We start from the raw sequence: 23,150 nt of genomic DNA on the forward strand, positions 1-23,150 counted from the left end.
CTCATCATCCACTGGAGCACAAACTAGGAGTCATCAGGACACTGTACCACCGAGCTGACAACATCCCTACCAACACAGCAGCCGGGGAAGGGAGAAATCCCACATTAAACAGGCCCCGGGTAAGTGTGGGTATCCTAACTGGGTTTTTGTCAAAACCAGGAAGATGCCCAAATGGTGCACCAGGCGATTGAAGAGAGGAAAGGGACAACAGCTGTCTAAGCATAAACCAGTGTGTGGCAGGAGTGTCGGGAACAGTTGAGACGTGTATTTTCCAAACACCACGTTTCAGTTGCTTTCAAACCCCTAAACACACTGCACCAGAAATTGGTCCACCCCAAAGATCGGGTCCCCTGGCACAAACAGAGCAATATAGCATGGGCTGTTAAGTGCCAGGAGGATTGCCTTGACTTATACATTGGGGAAACGAAACAGACGCTGGCCAAGAGGATGGCACAACACGAGCTAACGCGTCAGGCCAGGACTCCACAGTGTACCAGGGGTGGGCAAGCTTGTCCAGAAAGGGCCGGTGTGGATGCAGGTTTTTGTTCCAACCAAGCAGTTGCATACCTGGTCCCACTAATCAACCAGTAGAGTCTTTGCTGAGGAACTTGATTAGGTGACACAGGTGTGTAACTGCTTGGTTGGAACAAAGACCTGGACCATCTACAGGCCAGTGGCCACCCTTTCAAGGGTGAGGATGTGCACATCTTTGATAGGGAGGAATGCTGGTTTGAATGTCAAGTCAGAGGCCATCTATGTGAAGAGGGAACGACCATCCCTGAACCCGGGGGGGGGGGGGGGTTAAGTGTACATCTGTCGCCATCTTACAATGCTGTGATTGCAAACATTCCTACATCTTCTGTGAATAGTACACATGGCCATTGCAACTCTAGTTAATGGTCACGCCTATTTGCATATGAAACTGATCACTGCTTTCGGTCGTTAGTATACGACAGGAAATTCCCTTAAAGACACTGCAAACATTCATTGCTTTGATAGCTTTTTTTGTTTTGAGAGGAAGACATCCTTGTCACATTGTTCTATTTCTTTCATAAATGCAAATAAATCAGGTTTTTGCTTGTTAATTTACATTTGTGAATGTGGAATTTGGCAAGAATTAGAATTAGAAAAATGCATTAATGTCTTGCTTACTATAATCATAGCAACCCAATATAGTATTTCTGTAATAGAGAGCAAAATCTGAGAAAATGTTAACTACAAAATGATTAACATCTTTCCACAACTTGTACGTAAAAGTACAAGACCAAAATAAATGGGGACAAGTTTCAGAATGTAATTCACAGAAAGATCAATTTACATCCATGTCATTCTTTAACTTTTGTAAGAAATGTTTAACTGGATAGAATCTATGGATCAACTTAAATGAAACTTCTTTGACCTTATTTGTTAGAAGGAACTTTGTTAGGGTTTGTGGAAGACCCCAAGCGCACGACACCAGACAGAGATGGGGTTAGCCGAAAACTGGCGTACTTTATTCCTTACGCATACAAATAGTCAAACATAGGAAGGCAATGAGCGACAAGGAAAAACGGAAAGACCAAGGGGAAAAAACTCGCAGGTAATCCAAACGGGAACACGGCAGGATACTTCCACGGGGAAACTTTGCAAGGGAAAAAAATGAACCAAGGGCTGGGATGAGTTCGTAGAGAAAAGGACCATGATAGTCCATGGGCCAGAGCCCAAAATTTCCTATTTCGGTACACTCAAGGTGGCAAAACTTACTTATAATTTTTGAAAGGATCCATGTCTATAGATGATATTTTGGTATGATAACCATTCCTGAGTGGCAGCTGTATCACAGTTATCAGCTCATGAAGTTAACCACCCGCTAAACTAAATTGCATTTTAGACGCTGGTGCATAAACTGGTTTAGCCTCATGGTCAGGACATTTTTCAATGTTCTATAATATTGTCTTTGGTATCATTTTAAAGGGGACCTTCTTAGCTTTCATTCAAGCCCTGTTGTGGATATTTCTCACAAATATAGAGGTCACTTGAGCTCTTCAACCCGTCAATAACACACATCTTTCTGCAATGTTCGCCTAAACTATATACTTTCTTTTAGTCCTGTGGCATCTAGGAATATCAGGGACACAAAAACTGGAATACTCACAGGACTGTAAAGATTCAGGAAATGTATAATATACCCATACTATTTCATTGTGTGAGGTGATTGTGAACCTTAAATTAGAAGGGCATTATTACTAAGAAACTAACTAGACCAAAGCCAGTTAGTCCATGGGTCAGACCAGATATCGATATCACCCAAGGTGACACAACTTCACTGGTGCCATTTTATTTGGTACACTAACAGAAGTAAAATAATCCATGAGGGAAGAGTCGCCGCTACTGCGGGAAGGTTACAACACGAACTGACAACGGGCGCGTGGGAGGCCACCAAACTTAAGCCCAGCCCTGATGGCTAAGCCCGGCCCTGACGAGCTGATTGGCTGCCGGTGTGGGGTGGGCGGGCCACGGCGCGGGGTGGGCGAGCCGTAACAGTACCCCCCCCCTCCACGGGAGCCACCAGGCGACTTGCCCGGCTTGTCGAGATGGGAATGATGGAACTCAGTGAGCAGCCCAGGATCCAGGATGAGCTGGCGGGAGACCCATCTATGTTCCTCCGGACTGTAGCCCCCCCAGTCCACCAAATACTGGAACCCCCGTCCTTGGCGCCGGACGTCCAGCAGCCAGCGGACCTTCCACTGGGGGTGCCCATCCACGATCTCAGGGGGAGGCGGAGCCGGGGCCGGAGGCATCAGAGGACTGTGGGAGACAGGCTTAACCCGAGACACATGAAACACGGGATGGGTCTTCAAGGAAGCCGGAAGCTTCAGACTCACTGCCGCGGGGCTGAGAACCTTCCTGATCTCAAAGGGCCCGACAAACTGGGGGTTCAGCTTCTTCGCGGTGGACTGAAGCGGGAGATCCTTCGAGGACAGCCACACCCTTTTGCCTGGTTGGTGCGTAGGCGCTGGGGACCGGCGTCGGTTGGCTCCCCGACTGGCGCGCTCAGCTGCCCGGAGCAGAGCAGCTCTGGTCACCTCCCAGACGCGACGACACCGGTTCAGATGGGCCTGCACGGAGGGAACCGCCACTTACGACTCCTGTGCAGCAAATAGAGGCGGCTGGTAGCCCAGGGACACCTCAAAAGGTGAGATGCCGGTGGCAGAGCTGACCAGGGAGTTGATGGCATACTCGACCCAGGGGAGGAACCGGCTCCAGGAGCTGGGCTTCTTGGCGGCCACGCACCGGAGGGCAGACTCCACGCTCTGGTTCATCCTCTCTGTCTGTGGGTGATAGCCAGAGGAGAGACTAACAGAGGCACCCAACCCCTTACAAAAGGCCCGCCATACCTGGGAGATGAACTGGGGCCCTCGGTCCGAGACGACGTCCAGGGGAAGGCCGTGGAGACGGAACACGTGGCTCGTCAGGAGGTCCGCCGTCTAAGAAGCCGATGGGAGTCTGGGGAGGGCCACCAGGTGCACTCCCTTACTGAAGCGGTCCACCACTGTCAGGATCACAGTGTTACCCTGGGAGGGAGGCAGTCCGGAGACAAAATGCCACATGCCAGGGCCGGCTTGGAGTTGGGTAGGCCCTTGCTGTGAGCACAGACGGAGCAGGCCCTTACGAAGTCCCTGACGTCGTTCCTCATGGTGGGCCACCAGAAACGCCGAGCCAGAAAGGTGAAGGTGCGGTGGACACCCGGGTGGCAAGCAAACTGACTGGCATGGCCCCACTGGAGAACCCGGGGCCGGACTGCGTCCGGGACGAATAGGCGGCGTGGAGGGACGTGGCTCAGGGCGGGATGGGAGCGCAACGCCTGCCTGACCACGGTCTCGATGCCCCAGGTAACCACGCCAACCACCCTGGCCTCAGGAAGGATGGGAGTCGGCTCCTCTGTAGCTGGCTCCCTCCTCGGGTGTTGTCGGGACAGGGAGTCTGCCTTCGTGTTGCGGGACCCGGGGCGATAAGTCAGCGTGAAGTCAAACTGACTGAGGAAGCTGGCCCACCGTGCCTGCCGACCATTGAGGCGCTTGGTTGCCCGGATGAACGTCAAGTTCTTACGATCCGTCCAGATGGTGAACGGCTGTTCCGCTCCCTCCAGCGAATGGCGCCACTCCTCCAGAGCAGCCACCACTGCCAGCAGCTCTTGGTTCCCGACATCGTAGTTCTCCTCGGCGGGGAGGAGGAACCGGCAAGAGAAGAAGGCGCATGGGTGGACCTTCTGGTCAGACGCTGACTGCTGGGAGAGGACAGCCCCCAACCCGGTGTCCGAAGCATCCACCTCTACGATGAACTGCCTCTTGGGGTTGGGGTGGAGCAGGACCGGGGTGCTGGTGAACCTCTCCTTGAGGGACTGGAACGCAGAGCAGGCAGCCGGGGACCAGATGAACGGCTGGGAGGGGGAGGTCAGCCTGGTGAGAGGTTCTGTCACGCGGCTGTAGTTCCGAATGAACCTCCGATAGAAGTTTGCAAACCCGAGGAAGCTCTGTAATTCCTTCCATTATCGGGCCAGTCCACCACAGCCTGGATCTTGCGGGGGTCGGCCTGGGTCTGTCCCCTCTCAACGACGAAGCCCAGGTAGTCAACGGAAGGGGAATGGAACCGGCACTTCTCTGTCTTGACGAAGAGCCGGTTCCAGAGGAGACGTTCGAGTACCCGGCGGACATGCTGGACATGTTCCTCGAGGGTCCTGGAGAAGATGAGGATGTCATCGAGGTAGACCACCACAAACTCGTCGAGCATGTCGCGGAGAATGTCATTCATGAGAGCCTGGAATACCCCCGGGGCGTTGGTGAGGCCGAACGGCATGACTAGGTACTCATAATGACCCCGGGGCGTCTTAAAGGCTGTCTTCCACTCATCCCCCTTCCGGATCCAGACCAGATGATAGGCACACCGGAGGTCCAGCTTAGTGAAGACTGTAGCCTGGGTGAGGGGCTCAAGGGTGGAACTCATGAGAGGAAGGGGGTACTTGTTTTTGACGGTTATCTCATTGAGTTGGCGATAGTCAATGCAGGGTCGGAGGCCCCCGTCCTCCTTCTTCACGAAAAAGAATCCAGCTGCCACCTGGGAGGACGAGGGCCGAATGAGCCCCGCTGCCAAGGACTCGGAGATGGACTCGTCCATCGCAGCTTTCTCGGGGATGGTCAGACTGTACAGACGACTGCTGGGAAGGGGTGCCCCAGAGTGGAGGTCGATAGCACAGTCATAAGGCCGATAAGGAGGAAGAGATTGGGCTCGGGTCTTGCTGAAAACCTCACCTAATTCATGGTACTCAGGGGGAACAGAGGAGAGGTCGGGAGGCGGGTTACTAGGGGCACGTCGGGGGGATGGGGCGGGAGCAGCCTGGAGACATTGGGCATGACAGGAGGAGCTCCACTCCATGATGGTACCGGAGGCCCAGGCGATGTGTGGCTCATGCTGCACGAACCAGGGGCGCCCTAGGATCACAGGGACTAACGGGGACTGGATGATGTAGAACCGAAGTCTCTCCACATGGTTACCTGCTATGGTGAGAGAGACAGGGTGGGTGCGTTGGGTGACACTGGCCAGGCAGCACTCATCCAGTGCAAAGGCCTCCATGGGCTTCTCCAGTGTCTCTAGCGGGATGTTAGCCTGGGCAGCAAACTCCGAGTCCAAGAAACGCTCATCAGCCCCCGAGTCGAGGAGTGCACCCACCATGAGCCGCTGGTCAGCCCAGGCCAGGGTAACACTAACTAGATGGTTCTGTGGGGCAGGATGTCGGGAACAGGAAAGGCGGCTCACTAGGATCTCCCGGGGCCCCAGTGAGCCTAGTCTTTTGGCCGAGTGGGGCAGCCGCTGATCAGATGTCCCTTCTGGCCACAGTAGAGGCATTGACCCGCCTTGAACCAGGCCTCCCGTTCGGCCGGACTAAGGCACGTGCGCCCCAGCTGCATAGGTTCCTCCCCCGTCATGGTCTGGGGCGCGGGGGGAGAAACGGCCACAGGGAAAGTGGGGCGAGCAGGAGTAGGGATCCTGTTAGGAGTGCTGGATGACTGGGGAATGGACGGGGATCCACGCAGGGCTCACTCGCGCCTCCTCTCCCGGAGGCGTCCGTCGATGCGGATGGTGAGCTTGATCAGGTCCTCGAGGGAGGTGGGCTCCTCCCGGGTGGCTAGCTGGTCCTTGAAAGCCTCGCTGAGACCTCTCCGGAAGGTGACCCGAAGTGACCGGTCATTCCAGCCGCTCTCAGCTGCGGCCAGCCTGAACTCCACCGAGTAGTCTGTGACACTGCCACTGCCCTGCTGGATACTGCTCAGCCGAGCACCAGGGTCCTGGCCACCGAACTACCTTCCGTAGTTCCGCCTCAAAGGCCTCGTAGGTGAGGCAGAAACTGGCCTTCATGGACCAGGAAGCAGTGGCCCACTGAGCTGCTTGGCCTGTGAGCAGGTTGGTCACATAAGCAACCCGGGCAGCATCAGACGTGAACATGCTGGGTTGGTGCAGGAAGACCAGCTCACACTGCATGATGAACGTGGCACAGGTCTCAAAGTCGCCATCAAACAGTCGTGGGCTGGAGAGGCAGGGCTCCTGGGGAACTGGGTTGAGCCCCATAGGGTTAACCGGGCCAGCGGGCCCAGGGGGTGGGTTACCCACGACTCCAGGGGCAGGCTGGCCCGGCGGCTGGATGGTGAGAGCCACCGTGATGGTTTGCAACTGCCGCAGGATCTCTGCTTGTTGGCTCGCCAATGCCGCCTGCTGGCTCGTTAGGTTACCCACACAGGCCTGGAGGGGCGGGACCCGAGTCTGAAGATCTCTCACCGCAGCGGAGGCCGCCTCTAGCTGCTGGGTGTGGGAGTTGGTCAGTTGGATCTGTCCGATGAGAGCCGCTCGAAGCGGGCTGGCCGGTACGCTCTCTGTGTCGGCTGGGGTCGTCATGGTTAGTTCATACTGTTAGGGTTTGTGGAAGACCCCAAGCGCACGACACCAGACAGAGATGGGGTTAGCCGAAAACTGGCGTACTTTATTCCTTACGCATACAAATAGTCAAACATAGGAAGGCAATGAGCGACAAGGAAAAACGGAAAGTCCAAGGGGAAAAAACTCGCAGGTAATCCAAACGGGAACACGGCAGGATACTTCCACGGGGAAACTTTGCAAGGGAAAAACATGAACCAAGGGCTGGGGTGAGTTCGTAGAGAAAAGGACCGGGAGGGAAGAGTAGCCGCTACTGCGGGGAGGTTACAACACGAACTGACAACAGGCGCGTGGGAGGCCACCAAACTTAAGCCCAGCCCTGATGGCTAAGCCCGGCCCTGACGAGCTGATTGGCTGCTGGTGTGGGGTGGGCGGGCCACGGCGCGGGGTGGGCGAGCCGTAACAAACTTTTGTGGTAAGGACCAAACTTTCTTCCGGTCAACATTATGAACAAAGTTACTCCAATGAAATGTTGCTGGAGGAAGAGAAACGATGTTGGCCTGAAACAAAGCTCTTACTCTGGAATTCATACCTCTATGAAAAGAAAAACAAACTTTTCCTAATGGAGATGAGTTGGGTCAGGGGGTGACACTGACAAGGGCAGGGAGTGGTCAAAATTCCTAAATAACATGTATATACCAGATGGGATAGCGTCGAAAACTATAGATATGCTGTATGGGGATGCAAGACGGATCCGAGGGGAAACTTGCATAGATGGAAGTGCGGAACAGAGAGTGATGCGGATTACAATGAGGTGTGCTATTTCAGTATCACGGACAGTGCCTTGGATTTATCATTAAAACGGTGACCTGCTGATATTTAAGCAGCACAACTACGCATAGGCTTTTTCGTAACCATGGTCCGTGCCATAGATTTTACCAATTATTTGCTCAAACCTCAGTCAGAGGAAGGGGGGGGGGTAAGGCAGACCAAACTAGCGGGGCAGGTAACCAAGGATAGAAGGCAAATGAATACATGTTGGATGTCCATACAGCCACATAGCCTACACAAGTAACACATAATCAGCTCACACACGACAACAAACTACAAGGGTGCAAGTAATGTGTGGCCTGCTGTTAATACAATAACCAAGCAGGCACAGTGGTTGACAACACAAGCGGCAACGAACAATGTTATTTTTGAAAAAGGCCAGATGGCCAGTATCAGGCTCACAATGACGAAGGACCCACAAAGCGACTGACACAGGTAGTAAAAGCACCAAAAAGGTTTAATCGGGCAAAAGGGTCGGTACACGGGATTCAGTCAGATCAGGCAGAGGTATCAAAAAAACGTCAGGCAGAAGGCAGAGTCACAAAAAACAGGCAATGGTCAAAACGTTCACTGGGAAGACAAGAAAATAATGCTGGAATGCTCACACGGGGGTAAAGACAAACTGGCAACATGAGGGAGCAAACACATCACTTAAATAAACACATGGGGAGACAGTTACACAGGGCGGCACCGGTAATCACACAGGAGGGAAACTTGACAGGAAGAGATATCTAGGCTCTGGAGCGGGTCATGATGACAGCCAGCATCTTTGACAAGCCTATGTCATCACAAATAATGAATATGAAACAACTTACCAATGATTTTTTCATCTAGCTGCTGTCAGTTTGAATCTAATCCTGCAACAGTGATATGGAATCCATTGTAGCCTACATGAAACCGCCAATGTCCACTACCCGAAAACTCCAATACATTTGAACACGCCAAACATCCAACATATTCCTGAACTATATACAGTAATGTGACCTGATCTTATAGCTCCACCCTCACAAACCTTTCAGCCACCTTGTTCTTATCAATGACAATATCCCCCTCTATGGATAGTAAGGTGAGGTTTGAGAGTCTAGCATCCTACATGCATGCCCGGAGATAGTTTTTGATTAACTTCAGGCGGCTGAAACTGCATTCCGCATTTGCACTGGTGACTGGTAGTGTTTTGTAAATCTGATACAAAAACCGATGTTGGGAAATGCCCTATGAGGACAGAATATGGCTAGCTAGCTTACACACTACACAAGTCAAGTCAACGAGACAACATGCGTGCACCTGCACTTCAAAGTAGGGTCAGGCGATCATTTCTATTTTCATATCGTCCAATCATGGCTCGAGATTGCTGATAGGCGATCTGATCGATAGGGGGTGGGGGAGTTGCAATGAAGCACGCAAGTAGTAGTACTAGTAGTAATTTATTCATTTTTATTAAGTAATTTATTCTCTGTTTAGCATTTTTGAGTTATTATTGATGTTAGAATTTAATTTGGATTAAAGATTTTGAATAATCATCTTGAGCATGACTCAGCATCTGATGGAGCTTCAAAATAATCAAACCTTTAAGCTTTCTGCAAGCAATAGTTATGTGAATAAATTCTTATGAGTGAACATTTTATTCAAAATATTTAAACTTCAGAACAATCTATTTTATAGCAAGTCTCCTCTAGTCAAACAATGGATCTATTTTAAAAGTTTGTGTGTTTGTGCTTTTGTGTGATAATATCACAGCATCATGTTGTTCATCATTTAACATTACTGTCTTACCTACTGTTGTGTACATACATCTACTGATGCCCTTGAACACATCTTCAGTGATGTTCCTCGAATCATTTTGTTTCGGGTCTTTGAACATCATACACCCTCCTCCAGATGATCCAGCCAGGGCTGACCAGACCCCAGCTTGTGTCCAGATGGCTAGCTACTTATGACTCCATGGCTCTCCTCTTTTGAGCCACTGCCATCTTGAGGCCCTCTCTGCTGCCTTGGTGGTACTGCAGATGACTCTCCTCTTACTCTCTCCCTCGATGCCCAAATCTCTGAAAGCTGTGGCTAAAGAACGGGCCACCAATCCCCTGCATCCAACCTCCACTGGGAAGCACATCACTCTCCAGCCAGCCTGCTGGCTGTTGCTGACCAGTCCTGCGTACTTGGCGAGTCTTTCAAAGGCCTCTTCCAAGCAATCTTCCCTTTGGACTGTCAGCTCCAGCAGCACAGCTTGCTTGGGTGACTCGGACACAAGGACAATATCTGGTCCCCAGGTGGTGTCCACAAAATGGTTGGGGAACTTCAGCTGTTGTTCAAGGTCCACCAACCACTGCCAGTCCTTGGCTGAGGTCAGGATGCCTGCAGATGTTCTTTCAGCGGGTTTTGGCTGCTTCCCAGCCCTGAAAAAGGCAATCAGCTGCTTGGAGGCAATGGGCTAATTGAATGCTGAGGACAATTTCGCTCTCTCAACTCCTGCACTTACGGCTTCAGTGATGGTCTTCAGGACCTGATCGTGCCTCCATCGGTACCATCCCTCTCTAAGTGCCTTTGTGCAGCAGCTTAGGCTACACTCGGTGTTCCTCGCTTGGAGCACAGTGGGCACACTGGTTACTCTGCTTTGCCCCATATGTGCAGATTTGATGGGCTTGGAAGCGCATCATATACTGCTGGATGAGGGGTTACAAAGGAACTGTTATGTGTGTGTGTGTGGGGGGGCTCCGTGGTTTCGGGGGTGGGGGGCTCCGTGGTTTCGGGGGTGGGGGGCTCCGTGGTTTCAGCATTGCCAAACACCGATCGGACGTTTTCTCCGGGAGTGCACCTTCGCCAGGTCCCATATGAGTTGGGCGCGGCAGCCAGTGGATACGACCATCCGTTAGTTCACCGCTGACTGCCAAAGTGATGACTCAACATCAGTTTAAACCCGAAAAAGCATGAAACGTTATTTATTTGAATGGCCAGCATGTAATATATATGTATTCTTTTAACAAGCAAGGCCGAATAAAAATGTATGAATAAATCAATGAATTGTTGATGGACGATGTCTCCCCCCCCCCCCCCCCCAGTGCTATATGGCGGTGCTGAGCCCCAACATCCCAGGCCCAATTTAATCCCGGTTTATCTTTTAATATTACAATCCAGATCATTTTGTTAACTACTCTTACGGAGCCCAGAGCAAAGTTTGAGCAGCCATATGGAGCCGAATGGAGAAATAGGGTGTGAGATCCATGGAAAAGAGACGGCAAACTGGTTTGTAGTAAAGGATTTAAAAATCACTCATGCTGATTAACTGGGCTCAGCGGGCGGACATGCTGCTCCACCAGAAACGTGTATAAATGCATTGTAGGGTGCAGATTCTACAGATTATTTTGATAACATCTTAGTTCTGATAGTAAGTTAGTTAAAATCACCTTAATATCGGTGTAGGAAAAACCAGTCATTGATCATCCCTTCAATAGTCGATATACGATCGGATTGCCAATCAGCACAAGCAGAGGTCACGTGCTATCAAATAACGCATATACAAACACATGCAGAGAGAGAGATTAACATTGGTAATGATGATGTCTCTTGATGTTAAACTGATTTCAGAAACGCACTGGTCAGGACTTTTTTCTTTTTTTTACATTCTTTTATTGTTATGAAAAAGGGTGAGGGAAACCGAAATACAGCAGATAGGCTCCTAGCTCTTAAAACTCCCAGCAACCAAATCCTCTAGAGTGGTGGGGGCTGATTAAGGGGATACTAAGGGGGTGGAATCAACTGCAATACTAACAGGCCACAGTGCCCCCACTGGTGATGTTTGGGGGCTCGTCTCTATTTTGCTGAAGAGACAGACATGGTCCAAGTCTGTCTTTTTATTGTTTGACGCAATCAAGACACACAAACTTTATTCAACATATAACAACAAAAATGCATGTTCAGTCAGGCAGATTGGACCCATGTGAGCTTCATTGTAATTACTAGAGAGAACCGTGGGCCCGGGGCTGCTGCCCCTTCTGCCCTCCCGCTCACTCTGCTACAGCCTACCAATGTTGTCTGTATGCCTGTTACCCTCTGTAACAAACTGGCTTACTTCTGCCATCCATTGACGATAGCGGGTGGCCGAAGAACTTTAGACTGATTGGCTGAAATGTTCAGTTTTATAATCTCCACCATAACCAAAACGCTCACACAATGCCCAGTAGTATATATGGGCAATGTAGAACAGCTCTCTTGGTAGGAGAACGTTGATTTCTCAATCAAAATCAATTCCACGGGAGCAGAAATTGTTTAAAAGACCATACTAGAGAGACCACCAGGCAGCATGGTGACGCAGTAGTTAGTGCGGTCACCTCACAGCAAGAAGGTCCTGGGTTCGAACCGCGGGATTGTCCGACCTTGGGGATCGTCCCGGGTCATCCTCTGTGTGGAGTTTGCATGTTCTCCCTGTGTCTGCGTGGGTTTCCTCCGGGTGCTTTGGTTTCCTCCCACAGTCCAAAGACATGTAGGTTAGGTGAATCGGCCATACTAAATTGTTGGCCCCATGATGGACTGGCGGCCTGTCCAGGGTGTCTCCACGCCCGCCGCCCAATGACTGCTGGGATAGGCTCCAGCGTTCCGTGACCCCGACTGGGATAAGCGGCTTGGATAATGGATGGATGGATAGATAGACCACCAGCACTTATTGGACATGCAGATCATTAGCAGCGAAATTTCCTTTTAATAACAAGGCTATTCTTCCACTCAACAGCGTCTCTGCATCGGGAGCTGGAGGGGCATGGCCCCACCAGTGCCACCATGCATGACATGATCAATAATTCAATGTAACAAGTAATAGTTTTTTAAGATATAGCTAAGATGTGCTTTATTAATCCCTGTGGGGAAATTCATCCTCTACATTTAACCCATCCCAACACACACTGGAAGCTGTGGGCAGTCGTGTAGCTAGGTGCAGTGGTCAGCCGTCATACAGCACCTGGGGTATCTAGTATTTTTGTGTTTATTACATATGACAATGGTAGCACTGTCCAATACTTTCCACATATCTTCCTGTACCTGTTGTGTAAAGGTCAGTACTTCTGGCAGTCTTCGTTTGAGGAGCATGAGGCCGGCCTGTCAGCGTTCGTTTAACCAAATGAACAACTGAAACTACTGTCTGCATATTCAATGTGCTTTCAATATTTAGCTGTAGGGCACAATCATGCTGCCCCATGCTGAGAGCACCCAACAAATGATAATAATAATAATTAATAATAATAATAACTTTATATAACACTTTTCTAAAACAATGTTACAAAGTGCTTTACAAAGAAATAAGAGACAAGGCAAAAAACAGTCGGACCAAATTAAGTAAAAATAAAAACAGTATAAATAAATAAAAACAAATATCAAACATTTGTAAAAGCTTTCATTAAAAAAAAGCTTTAAGACAAGATTTAAAAGAAGCTAGAGACTTGGTTTGTCTTAGCTCAACAGAAAGAGAGTTCCATAGTGTGGGGGCTCTAACAGCAAAAGTGCGGTGAACCTTTATAACAAACCCGAGACCTAGGAATAACCAGCAGGGCTCCATCTGCAGATCTTAATGGTCGAGGGGGCATATACCAGGTCAATAAATAAAAAATGTATGTAGGAACAAGACAATTTAAAGCCTTAAAAGTGAGCAATAAAATTTTAAAATCAGTTCAAAATATAACAGGGAGCCTGTGTATAGGGAGGCAAGCACAGGAGTGATATGGTCATGCCTCTTTGTCCCGGTAATGAGCCGAGCATTTTGTACTAACTGCAGATGGTGGAGGGAGCCCTTGCTAATGCTAGAATAAAGTCCATTACAATACCAATTCGCTGCCAATAAAAGTGGGAGTGTCTGGGGCACACAGAACTGCGGCCCATGGTAAATCTGAAGAAACCAATTAGACAGCAGCCTCAGGTCACCAAAAGTTTGAGGGCTTACATAAGGTATCATTTGGCTGGTGCCCCTCACCCAGGAAGTATATGTATTCAGAGAGAAATCAACCAAACACCATTTGGAACCAGCATTTAATGGCTGATGACAGGCGCTCACAGACTGAAAAACACTTTTATTTCATAATTATTTGCATTATACAACTAAATTATATTTGTCATGTTGTAAGTATCCACTATGCCACTGCTGTCGGAAACTATGCCCTGTGATGGCCTGGCAGCCTGTCCAGGGTGTCGTCCCACCTGCTGCCCGATAACTGCTGGGATAGGCTCCAGCATCTCCGCAACCCTGAGAGCAGGATAAGCGGTTCGGATAATGGATGGATGGACAAGTCAAGCCAAGAATAGATAAAAGCATGTACAACTTTTTGCAGCTTGACAATCGATAAAAATGACCTAATTTTGGAGATTAGCTGGAGAAACCATGATTGAACCACATGTTTGACCGAGGTTAACATCGAATATTACCCCAAGAGTCCTAGCAGCCTGCGTAAGACTACCTGTCAGACCACCAAAAGGGCTGATGGAATTTTCAGCACCGAACAGAATGACCTCAAATTCATCATCACTAAATTGGGGAAATTTTTCAGACATCCAGGATTTAATGTCAGATAGGCAAGTTGGGAGGTTTGCTAGGGTACTAGGATCTGTGGGTTTTAGTGACATGTATAACTAGGACATCAGCATAAAAATGGTAGAGCACATGGTGATTTTCAATGACCTGGCCAAGGGGCAGCATGTATATAGAAAAGAGAAGGGGGCCAAGGACTGAGCCTTGAGGGACACCACCAACTCAACTGAGCCACCAAGGAGTAGAGTTACCCAGAACAACAGAAAAAGTTCTGTTGGTGAGGTAAAAGCGTAAATAGCTAAGAGATGAGCCCTTGATCCCAACCCAAGTCTCTAAACGATGTAAGAGGATGTTGTGATTAGCTCTGTCAAAGGCAGCACTTAAGTCTAAAAAAACAAAATTGAGCAGTTATCTCTGTCTGCAGTCAGCAGTAGGTCATTAGTGACCTTAACTACAGCTGTCTCTGTACTATGAAGTGCTCTAAAACCAGACTGGAAACTGTTAAAAACACTATAAGTGTGCATAAAAGAAATCAATTGAAAATAAATTACTTTCCCCAGAACCTTAGATAGAAAAGACAATTGGAGATTGGTCTGTAGTTACTTGAGGACAGGGGATCTAAATTAAGTTTCTTCAGCAATGGGTGAACAATGGCATGCTTAAAACTGTCTGGAAAAGAACCAGAGGCCAGAGAATTGTCAAGAATTTGCAGAATAATGGGGCTGATGGTTGAAAATACCTCCTTGAGCAGCTTAGCTGGAATGATGTCTCAGATGCAGGGGGAGGATTTGATATTGGAGACTGTACTCTCTGAAATTTTAAGTGGTTGAAACTGCCGCCCAGTGACTGCTTGGATAGGCTCCAGCATCCCTGCAACCCTGAGAGCAGGATTAGCGATTTGGATAGTCGATGGACGGATGGGTAAAAGGCAGAATTTAACATGGGGAATAGAATGAATGCAAGAGCCTGGCTGGACTTGGGACCTGATATTCTCCACATTATTTACGAAATAAGTAAGATTTTTTTCAGACAACTCGAATCAGGTTCAAAAAGAGAGGTGGAGGGACCGTTAAGAACAAACCAATTACCTTAAAGAGAACTTTAGGATTGTGGTTATTTCTTTTAAATAGAATGAATCACATACATTAGGATGTTTAGTAAACGTCGTTTGCAGTATCAGTGTTACTATGCAGCTACATGTAACACCATGGGGCAACAGAGGTTAAATGCACTTGCTATGGTATCAGTTGAAAATTAATTCAATCATGGCTTGGTGGACTTCGACAGAAAAGTTATTGACAAGTTTGCCCAGATGAAAGATCGTTGTGCATTTTTTCTTTTCAAGCAGTGAACGTCACTGGCGAGTCTATTTTGCATTACAAAGCGAGTTATTTTGACTGTAGGTTAAGGCCCAGAAAGTAATGGGTTTCCCTGCTCTGAACTGTTGCTTTGGGTGTATCAGTTGCAGATACTGCATGACAGCGATTAAGTTGGGCCGGGGCTGTCCGGGGCTCAGCACCGCCCCATAGCACCTCAAACGTTATCAGGCGGAGTTGAGCACCGGCAGAAATAACAAAAAAACTAACTAACGTATTCCATCAACAATAAATGTATTCTTACATTTTTACTCTGCCTTTATTTTTAAAAGAATACATATATTACATGCTGGTGATTCAAATAAATAACGGTCATGTTTTTTTCAAGTTTCAAATGACGTTGCATCATCGCTTTCATGGGCAGTGGCGAGCTGATAGTCGGATCCAGCGGGGAGGAAATCATCGTGACAAGACAAAGATTGGATCACACAGGCTTAAATGGCACTTTGCTCATAATGGGGGAAAGGGACAGTGATAAGTGTGAGAACTGTGGCGTTAGAAAAAACGCTGAACATGTAATATTGTATTGTAAAGTGTATGAAGTGGAAAGAGGGGTTACAGGATAAAGTCAGAGAAGCGGGACAGGAGTGGAATCTGATGGGGATACTGGGGACAGAAGGAGAAGGATGGGGTTAAAATCACCAGGAAGGCACTCTTTACTTTCTTAAGTGACACAAGGTTGATGGGTAGAATTTAAGAAATGGGGTAAAATGACATGATGTTACACACTCTTGTGCAGTAGGTGGCGGTACGCACCTTAAAGTTGTTTGCGATCCGCCAGTAAACCAGAAGAAGAAGACGCCCGACTCATTAGGGACCCGGTGTACCGGCGAAGGCACACCACCTAAATAAATATCCGGTCGCTGTATCTGGTAACACCGATGTTGGCACGAGTTGATTAACTGGTGGGAACATTTTCTCACCGTGGCACGAGTGAGTATCCACGAGGCACTGGAGAAACGATTATGGGCAATACTTCCGGTGTTCGGCGGAAGCAGTATCACAGACCGGCAATAAAAGTTCAAATTGTTTAGATTAAAGTAACAAACAGTATATAAAGTAGCTCAACTGAGCTCTACTTTAAACACGTTAAGCAGTAAAATGTGACATACACGTTAATGCAGCAATAATATTAATCCAAAAAACAAAATATTATGGTAAAAACATTGACGGAACATTTTACTGCACAATGTGCACTTTTACGTTTCAGATTTTAATTAGAGTTTACTAATTATTCATACTTTTTTCTTACTTAAGGTTTTGGATGCAGGACTGTTACTTGCAGTGGAGTATTTTCACAGTGTTGTATTAGTACTTTTATTGACTCTGAATACTTCTACCACTGCTAACCATGTGTGCTGGTTGTTAAATGTATTCAAAAAGGTACACCACTTCATTCCTATTCATGAACTGCACAGCACAATGTCAGAATGTGTAAAGTTATTTTATGCCAACTTTTAGCTGTATCTGTTTCTTAATCATTGTTTTTTTCAGCTCATCCAACTGCCTGTATCAGCTGGCCTATCTTAACTGTATCTGTCCCATGAAAAATAAACAATGAACTGGTGAGACATCATTACACCATGTTTGTGTAGATCCGTTCCTTAATATATGACCTATATCTGTTTAATATATCTGGTAAAACAGTACTTCATAAAATAAGTGTACATTCAAACTGATTTTATTGTGTATGCCCAGTATATTGACTCTTCTGCTCACCCCACATCTACTCATGGAAGAGCTCCAGGTACTTTGGGCAGAGATTTAGCTTCTTGTTAGCAAAATCATCAGCCAACCTAGGTAGCACGTGTAAACTGTAGAAATTCTGCAGCTGTTGCACATGTGCACTTCAGTTTTTGTCAAATGGAATGTATACTTCTGTGTCCTCACTTGGTGTCCAGTTGACCAGCTTGCAGCTCTGTAGGCCCAGACACATCATGGTCAGTTGTGTCTGAAAGAAAGAATATGAAGGCACGTTGCTACACAATTCTGATCAGTATGAGTTTACGATACAATGTCCAGTACTTCTAATTATACAGCCAATAATCTATTTTCTTGGGGAAAAAATGTTATTCACCTGGAGGTAGTATCCATCCTTTCCATTGGGATGAATCAGGTACTGTCCGTCACCCAAGAATTTGATGTCACCATTTGGCTGACTCAGAAATTTGGCCAGAGACATGGAACTCTTGAAGGGGCACTTGATCTCAAGGAGTTGTGTTGAATCAAGGATCCCATCAGGGCTGGCTCCCAACCAAGGATGGTCAGGGTGCACCACCAGGCCTCTCCTCTCCACAGTAGGGAGGTTGAGGAATCCATCCATCCATTATCTGAACCACTTATCCTGCTCTCAGGGTCGCAGGGATGCTGGAGCATCTCCCAGCAGTCATTGGGCGGCAGGTGGGGAGACACTCTGGACAGGCCACCACACCATCACACAGGGCCGACACACACACACACACATTCATTCATACCTAGGGGCAATTTAGTATGGCCGATTCACCTGACCTACATGTCTTTGGACTGTGGGTTGGACTATCCCAGGGCTCGAACCCAGGACCTTCTTGCTGTGCACTGTGCTGCCCAGGTTGAGGAATCTTCCACTGAATTTCTTGATGGGCCTGGATATGTGTAGTTTGGTTGGTGGTGTTTAAAGTTGATGTTTCACCTTCCTCAGCTCTACATTCTTCCTCATGAGCAATACATGAGCAACCTGCTGTCTGTATGCCATCTGTCACTGATGCTAGCACCCAAGCCTTATGATGAGATATGTGCAGGCTCTGACTCGGCTCTATGTCTGCTTTTAGGTAGACAAGGTCTTTCCCAACATCCTTAAATAACACCCGGCCGACTTTATTGCTGTGTAGATATTGGTACGCCTCTGAGCTTTTTAAATTGCTCATCGCCTTACCACCACAGGCAACGGACTCAACAAAATAGCTGAAAATGCTACCGTACCTGATATGAGGCCACTTCTTCATGTCAGCTTCCCAACCATCTATTACGGACAGCAAAGGTATTCTTATTTCACCCTTTTTGAGCTCTGTGAGATTGTGTTCCCACATCGTTAGCTAATTTGGCTGTCTAGCTCTTCATGAATGAATGAGACACTGTACAAATCGCTCAGAGAAAGATGGTTAGCATACCATTACCATGGAAAATGCCGGTTCTGGTTCAGTGACAGGACACTACGGAAGTTGCGCCCATAATTCACGCAAGGTACCATGGGGGCTAGGAATAAGGTGGATACTGCGCGGAGGTCCTCTGATATTCCCGCTAAACAATGTTTGCTCTGTCAACATTGATATTTTTGAAAACTGCTGTAAATTTAATGAACTAAAAACCAGCAACCATGGTCATTCATTATCATCAAGGTTTTTAGTTTTAAATCAAGGCATATGCATCATATCCTCAGACAGCCAAGTAACTTATTTTAGCTAGCTAGATATGGCAGTAATATCAGCAGCCAGGGCCATTTTGCTAGGCTTAATTTTGTGACTAAATTGATATGAACCATCCCTTTAATCAAGTTAGGCTGGAGGCCAGTATGTGGCAAAGGTGGATGGCAAGGTAGGGAGAAAACTATATGAGAAACTGACAGGTTTAATAACAGAATGCAAATCGTTCCGATATGCTGCGTAAATTTCTCTCGATTTTACAAAATGATACTGATGCGAGATAGTTTGCAGCAGGTTACCTCCAATCTTTTGGTAGCCAACAGTCATGGAAAGTTTTGGACACTTGAAAAGGTGTTGGCAGCCTGTGAATATTTGTAAAATGTAAATTAATTCCAGGTTAAGGTAACTATTAAAGAGTTGTTTTATTCATATTTTTTTATTTCAGCTTGTACCCGGTTTGTCAGGGGTCACCACAATGGATTGTACAGTTTTCATCGGTACCCTGTGAGGGCACAGCACCAATGGCGGCCATTGTTAACCTGAGCCTCAGCCAATCCTGTATGGAGTCTCGACCGACCCGGTATGGTGTTGTCAGTCTGTATAATGATTTGGCAACATTTTATGTGGGATGCCCTTCCTGACACAGCCACTAACCCTGTGGACGAGGGCACAGTTCATATTCATATTACTTTGTATTATTATTCTCTTCTTTAGTGGTAATAACACCATTGAGTAGAGTGCACTTACAGAAAGATTTTATTGCCATCTGTAGTTTTGCACACTGCCAACAGTATCTAGAATGACTTTGATTCGCGTTTTGGTGTTCAGAGCAGAGGGTTGTCTCACCTTGTTATATTTTATTCAGTTCGCCAAATGATATCAATCAGATTTTGTAGTCTATACACACACACACACGTGCACCCAGGACAACCTTAAAACCACAGAGCCCCTCCACATAACAAATCCCAATTTAACCCCTGCTACTTGATAACTGGACTTGTAATGTGATGCTGTATAACAAGGTAATATACCAGTTGTGTGAGATCAAATGCCTTTATTGATGATGTCACTCATATCCCTGTCTCCACTGCCGCTGACTCCTGCGCTGCATCATGTTAATGTGTGGATTTGGGATTTCATTCATTGATGAAGTGCGTTTGTGTTTGGATTCATTGAGCCAGCAGGTTTATGTGTAGTTTCACTGACGAGTCGGATGCTGCCCATGCAGAGATTATTGTGGCCCACCAGGATTTCCGAGCCAGAGATGCCACTGCCTCCACTGCATATTGACACTGGATCATGAAAACCAGATTTGGAAGTGGTTAGGCTCTATACTTTATTGCTTTACTAAAAAAGTGCCACCTCAAGAATAAAAATAACCAGAAATATCAAGACGGCTAACAGTAAACACTCAAATACTCTTGTAATGTGTGGGAGTGAGTGAGTAGTACGGCTGCTCATTTCATTCACTCCAGATAACCCACTCAAGTCATGTAATGGTCTGTAGCGTTATGTTTCAGATGGAATAGACCTGAAACAGATATTTTGGAAAAATGAGTCCTAGGAGATGGTGTGACATATCACAGAAAGTTGAATCAGTTCATCTGGACACAGCGCTTGGAGGGAGAAACGTTTCATCACTCATCATCAGTCTCCACTCACTCAGATGAGTGATGAAACATTTCTCCCACCAACCTTCGTGTCCAGATAAACTGATTCAGCTTTCTGGGATTTCCTTACCTGGATTATTGATCATGTATCTAGACATGGTGTGACATGTGTTTCACTACAAACTTAAAAAAAAACTCTTATATCCGATTCAGAGGTGTAGGATGCATGTTGTGCTGTGGCACATGTCAGAAGGACCAGTTGTTTTAAGTCTGACAAGCTGCTCTCTTCATATGTGGTGAATTTCTTAGTGAAGGAAACTAGTTCCGATTGGTTGATGGATAGCAGAAATTACTAGCACTTTCTCCTCGTTTGCAGGACAGATTTTTTTTTGTGTGTGTGGAGTGAAAAAGAACTCAAGCACAAACAATGTTGAATAAATGATAAAGGTGGCTTGTAAGGTACACTAACTTAATGAAAAGACATCTACACCCCTGCACATTATCTACGGTACACTTACCGGGGAAAAAATGGTGTTTATTGGAGAAGCAATGTTTACATTTTTGTCACAGGCATCATAAAAGCAATGAAAAAAGTAAGATGTATAATATGGCCAAGGCTAGAAACGACAAATCTCCCTCTGACCCAATATAAAGGACATGTGAAATACAAATATGCATACGCCCAATGCATACACCCAGTCACAGGACTCAAAAGAGTGTATAAAAACACTCCGTCACAGAAAAGTGTATCCTGGGACTTTAATGGATTTGGAATTAAAGGGGAACAATTAGGAATATGGGGTGTACAATGTAAAAAAAAAAAAAAAGAGTTTACAGTTTATGGAAAACCATCAGTGATCAAAAAGGGGGAAATTCATCACATATTAGCAGAAAATATAGCATAGCAAAGCCTCCTAACATAATTTAAGGTCTAATTTGCCATCAAGACCCCTAGGTAAAGAGTTGAAGTATGACGGTGGTTTCTAGCGTAGGCCATGCTCTGTGTCTGGCTGTGTTATTGCTTTCATGACGTCTGATGAAACTCTTATGACTGAAACATGGCTACTTCTGTTTTTTTTTTTTTTTTCATTCTTTTGCTGTCAGTGCAGACAGTGTGTGGGAATCTAGTTTTTTCATTGTTGTCAGATCCTTCCTACGCACCTGTATGTGCATAGATAGGTATGCATAAGACTTTATTTATTGCCAAAGGTACACCAACGTGCAAGCTGCAGTCAAAGATTACCAGCATTTGGCTGGCGGTTGGTGTTAATATCCCCACCATGTGATTCCAAACACGTCGCTCATCTCTTATCTGTTTATCCCTGTCTGTCCGACTAAGTTGTACGTGCTGCTCGTGGTTGACATTTAATGGCAAAGACAGTGACATCCAGACGCTACGTGATTAGCTGTAACTTTAAGGCTATTGTGGCTCTGTCAAATCATGGGGGCTGCTGCTACAGGAAGATGAAGGGCATTTTAATGTTTCAGTATACAGAGCAGACGTCGCTTCTTATTTAATGTCCAGGCTTGACTTTCTTATGTTTGTAGATCTGTACTGATACATTTAACACATATTTAACACACATTTGGGTGGTAGGATCCCCCCAACTGAAGGGCCTCTATACCTGTCAGCGTAGCCTCGATGGATCAACCTACCAGCTCTAGGGACATGGCACTGGCTGCCTACCCGAAAACAGGATTAGTCCCCTTCAGGGATTAACAAAATACATTGAACTCAAAAATTCAAAAACAACACGGGAAGCAGGTTTGATTTCAATTATTGTATGAAGATGGTCACTTGACCTAAATATTTTCTGGACTGCACTCCACTTTCACTCTCTGTACTTGGAACGAGGTGGTCCGGAAATACACCATGCCTCTGTTTTGACTGCATGTGATCTACCTACCACTCGCCGAATTCAAACCAGGCACAGAAACAACTGGCTTCAAATAGACACCGAAACCTGAGTCTCATTTACATATGAGTATTTACACGAGAGAATATTATAGTTTTCGTTTTCTTGTGTATATAGCCTTTTTGTTCAGACGCTTTCGAAAAGCTGACCAAACAACAGAGTGTAATCCAAAAGGTTGCTTGCCTCAGTCTTGAATTAAGTGGGGCACTGACCATGCCTGAGCATCATCCAGATGCCTTCCTTGCCCCAGCCAAGTAAAGCCATGCTCAAACTAGCTGCGTAGCACTTGCTGATTCAGCCAGCCTAAATGCCTGCCAGTCAGATGTCCTGAGAGGACCTCATCCTGGCCACCGTTTTACGACCACTGGCAAAGCAGTATAAAGACAATCGAGGAATACTGAACCAGCTCCCTCTGATCTGTCTGTGTGCCTGTCTGTCTGTCTGTCTAACCGAGGCCTGTGTGTTGTTCATTCGCACCTACACATCACGTCCTGAGGCACCGCTTATAGCCTATTGTTGATGTATCAAGTCAGGCGGATATATATTTGAATTTTGAATCGAAGTGAAAGGAAATCATGTTGGAATCTGCGTTTGTGATTAAGGTGCTG

This window comes from Lampris incognitus, chromosome 9 (genome assembly GCF_029633865.1).
Source record: "Lampris incognitus isolate fLamInc1 chromosome 9, fLamInc1.hap2, whole genome shotgun sequence".
Lineage (NCBI taxonomy): Eukaryota > Metazoa > Chordata > Actinopteri > Lampriformes > Lampridae > Lampris > Lampris incognitus.